Genomic DNA, 13859 nt, shown 5'->3' on the forward strand with positions numbered 1-13859 from the left:
CCACATTCTTAGGTACTGGAGATTAGGGCTTCAACATATCTTCTTTGCGGACACAATTCATTCTGTAACCAAAACACGTGAAACAAAAAGTATTTTCTAAAAGGTTAAAAAATTATGCTATAAAATTGCCTGAAACAAAAGTTTAAAAACTCTCTACTGCCTTAGTCATCCTTCTACTCCTTTCTTCCTTTTACTTTCTGGATAATTTTTAAAACTTTTTGGAAGTAACATTGAGATTCTTTCCCACCATTTTTTTATAGTGTTAAGATCCTTTTAAGAATCTGAATCAACCACCTGAACATTCTTTTTTTGCATTCTCATTATTATTGTTTCTGAAGTTAGTAGACAAGTATAACAAATGTACTTTATAGTTATGTCTCTAATAGCATTCTGGGTTATGGAAAAGAGCAGTGAACTTCAAATCAGAATAGCCTGACTCCAAAGTTTATTAGCCGATTTATCTGTGTCTTACATGGTCTCTTCCAAGCCTCTGCCCCTAATTGTGTAAAACAAGGATAATGGTACTGCCTTCCCATCTAATAGGGTTTATTGAAAGGACCGAATAATGCAATGTATAGAAAATGCCTTTAAAATCTGCGAAGTACCATGTATATTTAAGTTATTGATAACGTCCATATTAGTCAGTGTTTCTCCAGAGATGCAGAACCAAGAGAATATTATATATCTATATATGTAAATTATGAGGTTTATTATAGGAATTGGCTCATGGGACCATGGGGATTGGCAAGTCCGAATTCCATAGGGCAGGCTGCAAGTTGGGAACAATGATGAAGAGTTCAATGAATTCCCCAGGATAAGATGGCTGGCCAAAGTAAAGAGATAGAAATTCTTCTTTCTGACTTGCTGAAATCATCAGTTCTTCCTTTAAGGCTCTCAACTGGTTGGAGAGACTTCTCTCATTGCTGAAGACAGTGTCCCTGTTGATTATAGTTGTAATCAGCCATAGATGTAGTCAAGTGACTAATGATTTAAATGCATGAAATACCTTCACAGTAACAATCAGGCGATTGCTAGCGTGACTAAATAACGACACTGTAACCTAGCCAAGTTGACATATGAACTTAACCATTACAATCCACCCCTTGTCAACTTGGCTCCCACACACATCTCCTTAAAGCGTACTTAATCTCCAAATAAAAATGAAAAAATGATAACAATCATATTTTTGCCTGACATAATTCAACTGTCTTGGGTACAACTGGAAACACCCTAACTTCTTCCCCAGAAGAAGCTGCAAGTACTTTGGTAATATTCACTCTTGAGCATGATATCCTGTAACGTAAATACTATGACATAAAGTTAATACAACTTATGCTATATGATGGGGGATATGATAGGGAAGAAAACAAAGATATTTGCTTTATGCATATATACGAACTTGTTTATAACAAAACAAGGAAGAAATACTCCGATCCATTATAGTCCTCATTTCTGCAACTGGCCACATGGATGTAGTTTGTATTTATAAATACCTTCTTCCACTACCCATTCTATATTCCCTTTTCCCTCACCAAACACATTAGCTGATTTAGTTCTTTGCCTGGTGTGGTGACCCAAACCTTCTTTCCTGAAGGGTCTGGGCCATTAGTAGTCCTACCTGGATTGGATTGTTGCAGTTTTCCATTGATTTTAAGCACAGGGCATGGTAGTACTAAGACGCATGTACACCCTAAGAAATCTCATGTATTCCAGGCAAACTCTGCCTCCATTGTGTAGCAGTCCTTTTTCCCCTTGATAATCAGGATCAGTCACCCCAGCCAATATAGTAATTCACTTCTTTGCCTGTTGATTCAGAGGTGAATCATTTGCACTTTGACTCAGAGGTGAATCAAAGTGGCTAGGTGGCAGTCTTAACTTCTAGTTCACTGGAATCATTGTGTCTACTGGTGGAAGCACTCCTCCTTTTGGAACTAAGACTGTAGACCAGCAGAGCTTAAGGTTGTAGAAATGGGAAGCAAAAATCTTTATAGGGAATTACTAGGGCTATTAGTGAGAAGTACCACTCCCATTTCCACCCCTTGACTCCTGGACCCATGAATCCTGGCTCTGGGAAAAACAACACCATACAGTGGGTACTGATTTAAAGCATGTACAGCCTCCTGGAGAACATTGCCCCAGCTCTGCAAGGTATTACCTTCTAATTGGCTCTGTAAATGAGTTTTCAAAAGGCTATGCAACCAGTCTATCAATTCAGCTGCTTTAGGATGATAGAGAACATGACAAGACCAGTGAACTCCATGAGTATGTGCCCATTCCTGCAGTTCATTTGTTGTGAAGTTGGTTCCTTGGTCAGAAGCAATACTTGGTGGAATATCAGGACAATGGATAAGGTATTCTGTATGGCTATGGATGGTAGTTTTGCAGAAGCATTGCAAATTTGTACCTGCAGCATGTGTCTATTCCAGTAAGAACAAAATGCTGCCCCTTCCATGATTTAAGTGGTCTCATGTAATCAACCTGCTACCAGGTAGCAGTCTGATCATCTCTGGGAATGTTGCTGTATCAGGGACTGAGTGTTGGTCTCTGCTTCTGGCAGATGGGGTACTCAGCAATGGCTATAGCCCAGGTTGGCCTTGCTGAGTAGAAGTCCATTTTGCTGAGCCTGTGCACAACTTCCATCCCTACCACCATGGCCACTTTGTTCGTGAGCCCATTTGGGCAATGATGGGAGTGGCTGGGGAAAGAAGCCGACCGCTATTCACAGAACAGGTCACCCTATCCACTTGATAATTAAAATGTTCTTCTGCCAAGGCCACCCTCTGGTGACCATTCACATGAGACACAAATATCTTCATTTTTTTCGCCGTTCAGAAAGGTCTGTCCACACATCCCTCCCCCAGACTTCTTTGTCACTAATTTTCTAATCATGTTCTTTCCAAGTTCTTGACCATTCAGCCAAACCATTTGCAATAGCCCATGAAACAGTATACAAATGCACCTCTGGCCAGTTCTCCTTCCAAGCAACATGAGCGACCAGGTACACTGCTCAAAGTGAGGATTTCCCTTTATCACTGTCCTCCAGGGATGTCCCAGAAAGGGGCTGTAGTGCTATAACTGTCCACTTGCAGGTAGTACTTATATATTGTGTAGAACCATCTATAAATCAGGCCCGAGTTTTTTCTTTCTCAGCCATCTGATTGTAGGAAACTCCCCAAGAGGACATATCTGTGGGCTGTGAAAGAGAGGGTAATGTGGCAGGAGTGGGGAACATGGGCAGCTGGGCCACTTCTTCATGTAACTTACTTGTACCTCAGGGCCTGCTCAAGTCTGAATTTGTATATACCACTTCCATTTGATGATGGAGTGCTGCCATGCATGTCCAACTTTATGGCTTGGTGAGCAGACAACACCCTGTTTATGATAGGCAATTCAGTTCTTATGGTAACTTGGTGGCCCATGGTTAAGTGTTCAGTCTCTACTGAGGCACAGTAGCAGGCAAAAAGCTGTTTCTGTAGAGGATAGGGGCTTTACTCCAAAATCTTAAGGGTCCGTGCTATGATTCTCCTATAAGGGCCTGCCAGAGGCTCCAAAAAGCATCTTTATTTGCCACTGAAATTTCCAGCACCATTGGATCTGCTGGATCATATGGGCCAAGTGGCAGAGCAGTTTCTGCAGCAGCCTGGACCTATTGTAGCACCTCTTTTTATTCTGGTCCCCACACAAAACCAGCAGCTTTTTGGATCACTCAGTAAATGGGCCAGAGTAGCATACCCAAATAAGGAATGTGTTGCTTGCAAAATCCAAAGAGGCCAACTAAGTATTGTGCCTCTTTTTTGTTGCAGGAGGAGCCAGATGCAACAGCTTATTCTTCACCTTAGAAAGGATATCTTGTTATGCCCCACACCATTGGATGGCTAGAAATTTCACTGAGGTGAAAGGCTCCTAAATTTTTTTGGATTTATCCCCTACCCTCTTACATGCAAATGTCTTACTAGTTAGTCTAGTGTGGTTGCTACTTTTTGCTCACTAGGTCCAATCAGCATGATGTCATCAGTAAAATGGCCCAGGGTGGTGTCTAGTGGAAGGGAAAGATGATCAAGATATCTGTCCTATGACATAGGGCTAGAGAGTTGATACCTCTGAGGTTAAGACAGTGAAGTTGTCTTTCCAGCTGAAAGCAAACTGTTTCTGGTGGTCTTTACTAACATAATATTGAAAAAAAAAGTGTCAGTTCAATAGCTGCATACGACGTACCAGTGGATGTGTTGATATGCTCGAGCAATGATACCACATCTGGAACTGCAACTACAATGGGAGTCGCCACCTAGTTTAGTTTATGATAATCCACTGTTATTTTCTAAGATTCATTTGTTTTCTGCACAGGCCAAGTAGGAGAGTTGAATGGCGATGTGGTAGAAATCACTGTCCCTGCATCCTTCAAGTCCTTGATGGTGGCACTAATCTCTTTCAGTCCTTCCAGGAATGTCGTATTGGTTTTGATTTACTGTTTTGCTAGGTAGAGGCAGTTCTAGTGGCTTCCATTTGGCCTTTCCTACCATAACAGCCTTTACTTCACAAGTCAGAGAACCAATCTGGGGATTCTGCCAGTTACTGAATATGTCTATTCCAATTATTCACTCCAAAACTGGGGAAATAAACACAGAATGGGTTCGGGAAGGGGCCTACTGTACCCACTGTGAGACGGACCTGAGCTGAAATTCCAGTGATCACCTGATCTCCATAAGAGCCCTTCTCTGACTGGTGGACCATAGAATTAATGTCAGTTTATAGCCTGTGTCTAACAGTCCCCAGAATGTCTGATCAGTTCCTTTTCCTCAGTGCATAGTGACCCTGGTAAAGGCCATAGGCCCTTTGAGCAAGACTGGAAGGAAGACTAACTGTAAATTTTTGGCAGTGTAGCAGTGTCCTTCCCCAAGGGGATATGACCTTCCCATTTTTCAAGGGATTCTAGTTTCCGTAAACTCTCAAGTCTGGGATTTGATTAAGGGATCGTGACTCTGTGTTTTGTGATTCAAATTAGACTTTTATTCACTTCACTTAGAACTCTTCTGCTTATAGAGATCAAGTAAGAATTTAGTAGACTGCCTGTCTATTTTACGTCTAGGTACCCCATGGTCTACTAGTCGATGCCATAGATCTCTGTGAGTCAAACTATTCTGATTGCTGCTTTGAGTCTGTTGTCCATTACAGTAGCCACATCCACCTTATCTTTGGTGATTAAGTGCTGCCACTTGGCTTCTGCCAACCCCATATCTGATCAATCCCCATTGTGTTTTAGGATCCCAGTTCAGTGAAAGCAGTTCCCACAGTAATACCTGACCTACAGTGAAGAAGAACCACAGAGCTCCTCAGGGAAGATAGAGTTAGTCTCACAAAAATTAATGCTCACAGTCCTGCTGGAAGGTGTGTCCCCTGGACATTCCTTGGGTGGGTGAGCATAAATCTGCACTAACATTTCCATCTTTCTAAACCTTTGGATCTCCTCATCTACATTATACCAGGCAGTTCTGGCATTTTGACCTTGGGTAATGTTGGCTCCCTTTTGGTGCATGTTTCTGCCAACCACACAAACTGTTAGAGCCCTTTCTAACCTATTGGGCTACAACATTGAATCCAGAATCTCAGCTTATGAGCCCATATCAATACATTCAACTTGATCCAACTTTATGTTCCTTCCATCATTATCCCATACCCTTAGTATCTATTCCTACACATATTCTCCTGATTTCTGTTTATATAAATTGGAAAAATCATGAGGTCCTTTGTGATGTAGTGTACCTCAGGGGTCACACTTTGTACTTCATCTTTTGGGGCCTGTTGGGATATCAGTCTGATTATAGGTCTGGAAGTAAAAGGGGCCAGTAGAGGTGGGTCATGAGAAGAATTAGCAGTGTCTTGCAAGCCATCTACCTCATGGCATTCCATTACAGTTTTATCTTCTGAAACAGGATTAATCTCTTCAGAGTGAGGTATGAGGAAATGAGAGGCAGTTACAAGTTTATCAGGATTAATCTCTTCAGATGGAAGGAGGATGACTGCTTCCTCAGGGCAGACTGTTACAGATTTATGTAGCAGAGGTGACCCAGCAGAATGTAGGGTTTCAGTGCCACCAACATCATTATCAGCCCATATACCCCCTTCCAATGTTCAGGATCCCATTTCTTCCCACTCACTTTAACAGCAGACACCCTGCAAGGTTGGTCATTCAATTTACATTGTCATTAAGCCTTTTGCACATTGAGACTCTGGGTCTGGTTTTCAGAAATCTCAAGTCTGTGGCTACAAGAAATAAGTTTATTTCATGGCACACATAGAAACTTTCATGTCCTTCTTGCATTGCTTGAGCTTGGAATTTGAAGTGTTGAGCTCAAATCCCTTTCTTTAACTGTATCCAGTATATTTTGGAACAATTAGAAAACATCATTATACTTTTAACTCCAAAAAACTCTAGTGAGAGTTATCAGATACACTGTCATCCAGAGCCTTGCCACTTACAATCATTTGAGTGGCAGTATCTAGTGGTGATATTTTATGTATCTCTGTTGCCAATTCATCACATGGATTAAAAGCACCATCTTGATCATTGGAAATGGAATAATTAGTGGCTTTAATCTAAACAAATGAGAGAACCAATTCCAAAAACTGGAGAACCAACTGAAAAATCTCATCCTTAAGATTCTGTTTCTCAAACACTTCTCCCAGTACCAAAATCTGTATTAGTCAGGGTTCTCCAGAGAAACAGAACCAATAGGAGATATAGATATGTAAATATTATGAGATTTATTATAGATATTGGCTCATGCAACCATGGGGATTGGCAAGTTCAAATTCCGTAGGGCAGGCCATAAATTGGGAACTTTGATGAAGGTTTCGATGAATTTGCCAGGAGAAGCTGGCCAGCTGAAGTAGAGATAGAAATTCTTCTATCTGACTGCTGAGATCATCAGTTCTTCCTTTAAGGCCCTTGACTGATTGGATGAGACTTCTCTCATTGCTGAAGGCAATCTCCTTAGTTGATTGTAGTAGATATAGTCAGCCATTCATGCATTCAACATACTAATGACTTAAATCCATGAAGTACAGTACCCTCCTAATAACAATTTCAGGTCCATTGCTTACTTGACCAAACAACTGGACTTAGCCAAGTTGACACATGAGATCAACCATCACACCTTCTTTCCAAGACCAGGACCACTCTTTCTAGGTTTTTCAATTTTTAAAAAAAATATTTTTTAATTTCTACCTTTTAATTAACTCTCTACACTTAGATGTTAAGTATACGGTTTGAGAATCTTGGAAGAAGAGATCATTTCATCCCTTATAAAAAATCTAATAGTGAGATAATAAATGTGATGATAAATCTTAATAAATGAGAAGCCAATAATTTGATTAAAGTTTTTCAGAAATTTTTAATGAAAGTTGTTTTATCATTAATTCTGTGTTTAATCTAATAGCTCTAAATCAAGTCAATGCAAATTTTACATATATATGTGTGTGTGTGTATATATATATATAGTGTTGCACTTAGTAAAATGCTGTAACACACAATTCTATCCTATAGAATAGAGCCTGAAAGTAGAAACTTTGAATATGTAAGGAAGTATAATTTAATAGGAGGCAATGTGGTTTTCTATAAGTGGCAGTAAAAACTCATTCATCCTTAGAATTTGTGGAGCAAATGTATGGATAAAGAAGAAAATACTTAAATTTTCAAATTTAATTTTCAAAGGCATTTGACAAAGTTCTAAACAAAGCTTTGGATTCCACGTGTGCTTTTGTCTTACAGTCTGTTTTGTCCTATGTTAGTATAGTCACTGCAGTTCTCTTTTGGTTACTGTTTGTACTGTATATATTTCCAACCTTTTCCTTTCAACCCGTTTATAGCTTTTTATTGGAATAGCATATATACAACTCAAAATTTCCCATTTTATAACACTTTCAGGCAAACAATTCATCAGTATTAAGTATATTCACAATTTTGTGCTACCATCACCTACATCCATTACCCAAACATTTTCATTACCTGAAACAGAAACTCTGCACCTATTAAGCAATAACTCCTCATCTCCTCTCACCCACCCTTTACCTGGTAACCTGTAATCTACTTTTTTTTTAAATTCAGTTTTATTGAGATATATACACGTATCATACAATCATCTGTGGTGCACAGTCAACTGTTCACAGTACCATCACCCCAGTCTATTTTTTAAACATTTTTCTTATACCAGAAAAAGTAAAAATAACAATAAACAATAAAGTAAAAAAGAACAGCCAAATCATCCCCCCATCCCCACCCTATTTTTCATATAGTTTTTGTCCCCATTTTTCTACTCATCCATCCATACACTGGATAAAGGGAGTGTGATCCACAAGGCTTTCACCATCACACTGTCACCCCTTGTAAGCTCCATTGTTATACAATCGTCTTCAAGAGTCAAGGCTACTGGGTTGCAGTTTGATAGTTTCATGTTTTTACTTCCAGCTATTCTAATACATTAAAACCTGAAAAGAATTATCTATATATGTAATCTACTTTTGTCTCAAAGAATTTGCTTATTCTAGGTATTTCATATAAGTGAGTTTGCATAATACTTATCCTTTTGCATATGACTTATTTCACTTTACGTATCTTTAAGGTCATCTGTGTTGTGGCATGTATCAGAACTCGATTCCTTTTTATAGCTGCCAACTTAATTTTAATAGTATAAGATACTTTGTTCTAATATGGCTCCATTCCATCCTCTCTGTTTTGTGCTATGTTGTCATTCATATTACATATTTAAACATTAAAATCCCATCAACATAATTTTATAAGTATTGCTTTTTGCAGTTTTCTTGTAAGTCACGTAAAATCAAAGTAATTACAAGTGAAATACATTTATACTCTCTTTTATATTTCCCTATGTAATTACTTTTACTGGTATCCTTTATTTCTTCATGTGGATTTGAGTTACTGTCTGGAGTCTTTTCTCTAGGGCCTGAAGGACTCCTGTTAGTGTTTCTTGTCTGCTAATGATGAATTCTTTCAGATTTAATTTATCAGGGAATGTATTAATTTCTCCTTCATATTTGAAGGATAGTTGTACTTGACATAAGATTCTTGATTGACAGTCTTTTTTCCAGCACTTTGAATATGTCATTTTACTTACTTCTGCTCTGGTTTCTGGTGAAAATTCAGCTGTTAATCTTATTGAGGATTTCTTGTACTTGGTGAGTTGTTTTTCTCTGGCTGCTGTCAAGATTCTCTCTGTTTTTTAACAGTTTGATTTTGATGTGTCTATATGTGGATCTCTTTCTGTTTATCCTGCTTAACGTTTGTTGAGCTTCTTGAATGTGTACATTCATGTTTTTCATAAAATTTAGGAAGTTTCAGCTGTTATTATTTCTTTAAAAATTCTTTCTGTTTCCTTCTCTCTCTCTCTTCTTCTTCTGGGCTCTTATTTTGCTCTGTTATCATGCATGATAGTGTCTCACAGGTCCCTGATAGTGTATTCATTTTTCTTCATTCCTTTGTCTTTTTATTCCTCACACTGGATAATCTCAATTGACCCATCTTCAAATTCACTGCTTCTTTTTTTTTTTTTTTTTTTTTTTTTTAAATCTTCATTTTATTGAGATATATTCACATACCACGCAGTCATACAAAACAAATCGTACTTTCGATTGTTTACAGTACCATTACATAGTGGTACATTCATCACCCAAATCAATCCCTGACACCTTCATTAGCACACACACAAAAATAACAAGAATAATAATTAGAGTGAAAAAGAGCAATTGAAGTAAAAAAGAACACTGGGTACCTTTGTCTGTTTGTTTCCTTCCCCTACTTTTCTACACATCCATCCATAAACTAGACAAAGTGGAGTTTGGTCCTTATGGCTTTCCCAATCCCATTGTCACCCCTCATAAGCTACATTTTTCTACGACTGTCTTCAAGATTCATGGGTTCTGGGTTGTAGTTTGATAGTTTCAGGTATCCACCACCAGCTACCCCAATTCTTTAGAACCTAAAAAGGGTTGTCTAAAGTGTGCATAAGAGTGCCCACCAGAGTGACCTCTCGGCTCCTTTTGGAATCTCTCTGCCACTGAAGCTTATTTCATTTCCTTTCACATCCCCCTTTTGGTCAAGAAGATGTTCTCCGTCCCACGATGCCAGGTCTACATTCCTCCCCGGGAGTCATATTCCACGTTGCCAGGGAGATTCACTCCCCTGGGTGTCTGATCCCACGTAGGGGGGAGGGCAGTGATTTCACCTTTCAAGTTGGCTTAGCTAGAGAGACAGGGCCACATCTGAGCAACAAAGAGGCATTCGGGAGGAGGCTCTTAGGCACAACCATAGGGAGGCCTAGCCTCTCCTTTGCAGCAACCGTCTTCCCAAGGGTAAAACCTATGGTAGAGGGCTCAACTCATCAAACCACCAGTCCCCTATGTCTGTGGTCATGTTAGCAACCATGGAGGTGGGGTAGTCGAATACCCCTGCATTCTCCACAGGCTCCTCAAGGGGCACTACATCTTTTTTTTTTCCTTGTTTTTCTTTTTTTTTTTTTTTTTTAGGTTTACCTTCTTTTTTTTTTTTTTTTTTTTTTTTTTAATCATCATTTTATTGAGATATATTCACATACCACGCAGTCATACAAAACAAATTGTACTTTCGATTGTTTACAGTACCATTACATAGTTGTACATTCATCAACTAAATCAATCCCTGACACCTTCATTAGCACACACACAAAAATAACAAGAATAATAATTAGAGTGAAAAAGAGCAATTGAAGTAAAAAAGAACACTAGGTACCTTTGTCTGTTTGTTTGCTTCCCCTACTTTTCTACACATCGATCCATAAACTAGACAAAGTGGAGTTTGGTCCTTATGGCATTCCCAATCCCACTGTCACCCCTCATAAGCTACATTTTTATACAACTGTCTTCGAGATTCATGGGTTCTGGGTTGTAGTTTAATAGTTTCAGGTATCCACCACCAGCTACCCCAATTCTTTAGAACCTAAAAAAGGTTGTCTAAAGTGTGCGTAAGAGTGCCCACCAGAGTGATCTCTCGGCTCGTTTTGGAATCTCTCTGCCACTGAAGCTTATTTCATTTCCTTTCACATCCCCCTTTTGGTCAAGAAGATGTTCTCCATCCCACGATGCCGGGTCTACATTCCTCCCCGGGAGTCATATTCCACGTTGCCAGGGAGATTCACTTCCCTGGGTGTCTGATCCCACGTAGGGGGGAGGGCAGTGATTTCACCTTTCAAGTTGGCTTAGCCAGAGAGAGAGGGCCACATCTGAGCAACAAAGAGGCATTCAGGAGGAGACTCTTAGGCACAAATACAGGGAGGCCTAGCCTCTCCTTTGCAGCAACCGTCTTCCCAAGGGTAAAACTTATGGTAGAGGGCTCAAGCCATCAAACCACCAGTCCCCTATGTCTGTGGTCATGTCAGCAACCATGGAGGTGGGGCAGGCGAATACCCCTGCATTCTCCACAGGCTCCTCAAGGGGGCACCACATCGTTTTTTTTTTTTTTTTTTTTTTCCTTGTTTGTCTTTTTTCTTTTTTTTTTTTTTTTTAACTTTCCCTTCTTTTTTCAAATCAACTGTATGAAAAAAAAAGTTAAAAGGAAAACAAACATACAATAAAAGAACATTTCAAAGAGACCATAGCAAGGGAGTAAGAAAAAGACAACTAACCTAAGATAACTGCTTAACTTCCAACATGTTCCTACTTTACCCCAAGAAAGTTACATACTATAGCAACATTTCAGTGAACTTGTTCCTACTACATCCATCAGAAATTAACAGACCATAGTCATTTCTGGGCATCCCCAGAACGTTAAATAGCTTATCTGTTCTTCTTGGATTATTGTTCCCCCTTCCTTAATTGCTCTCTACTGCTAGTTCCCCTACATTCTACATTATAAACCATTTGTTTTACATTTTTCAAAGTTCACATTAGTGGTAGCATATAATATTTCTCTTTTTGTGCCTGGCTTATTTCGCTCAGCATTATGTCTTCAAGGTTCATCCATGTTGTCATATGTTTCACCAGATCGTTCCTTCTTACTGCCGCGTAGTATTCCATCGTGTGTATATACCACATTTTATTTATCCACTCATCTGTTGAAGGACATTTGGGTTGTTTCCATCTCTTGGCAATTGTGAATAATGCTGCTATGAACATTGGCGTGCAGATATCTGTTCGTGTCACTGCTTTCCGATCTTCCGGGTATATCCCGAGAAGTGCAATCGCTGGATCGAATGGTAGCTCTATCTCTAGTTTTCTAAGGAACTGCCAGACTGACTTCCAGAGTGGCTGAACCATTATACAGTCCCACCAACAATGAATAAGAGTTCCAATTTCTCCACATCCCCTCCAGCATTTGTAGTTTCCTGTTTGTTTAATGGCAGCCATTCTAACCGGTGTTAGATGGTATCTCATTGTGGTCTTAATTTGCATCTCTCTAATAGCTAGTGAAGCTGAACATTTTTTCATGTGTTTCTTGGCCATTTGTATTTCCTCTTCAGAGAACTGTCTTTTCATATCTTTTGCCCATTTTATAATTGGGCTGTCTGTACTATTGTCATTGAGTTGTAGGATTTCTTTGTATATGCAAGATATCAGTCTTTTGTCAGATACATGGTTTCCAAAAATTTTTTCCCATTGAGTTGGCTGCCTCTTTACCTTTTTGAGAAATTCCTTTGAGGTGCAGAAACTTCTAAGCTTGAGGAGTTCCCATTTATCTATTTTCTCTTTTGTTGCTTGTGCTTTGGGTGTAAAGTCTAGGAAGTGGCCTCCTAATACAAGGTCTTGAAGATGTTTTCCTACATTATCTTCTAGGAGTTTAATGGTACTTTCTTTTATATTGAGATCTTTGGTCCATTTTGAGTTAATTTTTGTGTAGGGGGTGAGGTAGGGGTCCTCTTTCATTCTTTTGGATATGGATATCCAACTCTCCCAGCCCCATTTGTTGAAAAGACCATTATGGCTCAGTTCGGTGACTTTGGGGGCCTTATCAAAGATCAGTCGGCCATAGATCTGAGGGTCTATCTCTGAATTCTCAATTCGATTCCATTGATCTATATGTCTATCTTTGTGCCAGTACCATGCTGTTTTGGCAACTGTGGCTTTATAATAAGCTTCAAAGTCAGGGAGTGTAAGTCCTCCCACTTCGTTTTTCTTTTTTAGAGTGTCTTTAGCAATTCGAGGCATCTTCCCTTTCCAAATAAATTTGATAACTAGCTTTTCCAAGTCTGCAAAGTAGGTTGTTGGAATTTTGATTGGGATTGCATTGAATCTGTAGATGAGTTTGGGTAGAATTGACATCTTAATGACATTTAGCCTTCCTATCCATGAACATGGAATATTTTTCCATCTTTTAAGGTCCCCTTCTATTTCTTTTAGTAGAGTTATGTAGTTTTCTTTGTATAGGTCTTTTACATCTTTGGTTAAGTTTATTCCTAGGTACTTGATTTTTTTAGTTGCTATTGAAAATGGTATCTTTTTCTTGAGTGTCTCTTCAGTTTGTTCATTTCTAGCATATAGAAACATTACTGACTTATGTGCATTAATCTTGTATCCCGCTACTTTGCTAAATTTGTTTATTAGCTCTAGTAGGTGTATGGTTGATTTCTCAGGGTTTTCTAGATATAAGATCATATCATCTGCAAACAATGACAGTTTTACTTCTTCTTTTCCAATTTGGATGCCTTTTATTTCTTTGTCTTGCCGGATTGCCCTGGCTAGCACTTCCAGCACAATATTGAATAACAGTGGTGACAGCGGGCATCCTTGTCTTGTTCCTGATCTTAGAGGGAAGGCTTTCAGTCTCTCACCATTGAGTACTATGCTGGCTGTGGGTTTTTCATATATGCTCTTTA

The 13859-nt window shown here is 39.1% G+C and overlaps 1 protein-coding gene across 1 annotated transcript in view; it reads left to right on the forward strand.

Annotated features, from left to right (window-relative positions):
• Window positions 1–13859, forward strand: part of DBT (dihydrolipoamide branched chain transacylase E2) — a 78969-nt gene that overhangs the window by 27747 nt on the left and 37363 nt on the right. The window lies entirely within an intron of this gene.

Source organism: Choloepus didactylus, chromosome 2 (assembly GCF_015220235.1).
Source record: "Choloepus didactylus isolate mChoDid1 chromosome 2, mChoDid1.pri, whole genome shotgun sequence".
NCBI classification, from domain to species: Eukaryota; Metazoa; Chordata; class Mammalia; order Pilosa; family Megalonychidae; genus Choloepus; species Choloepus didactylus.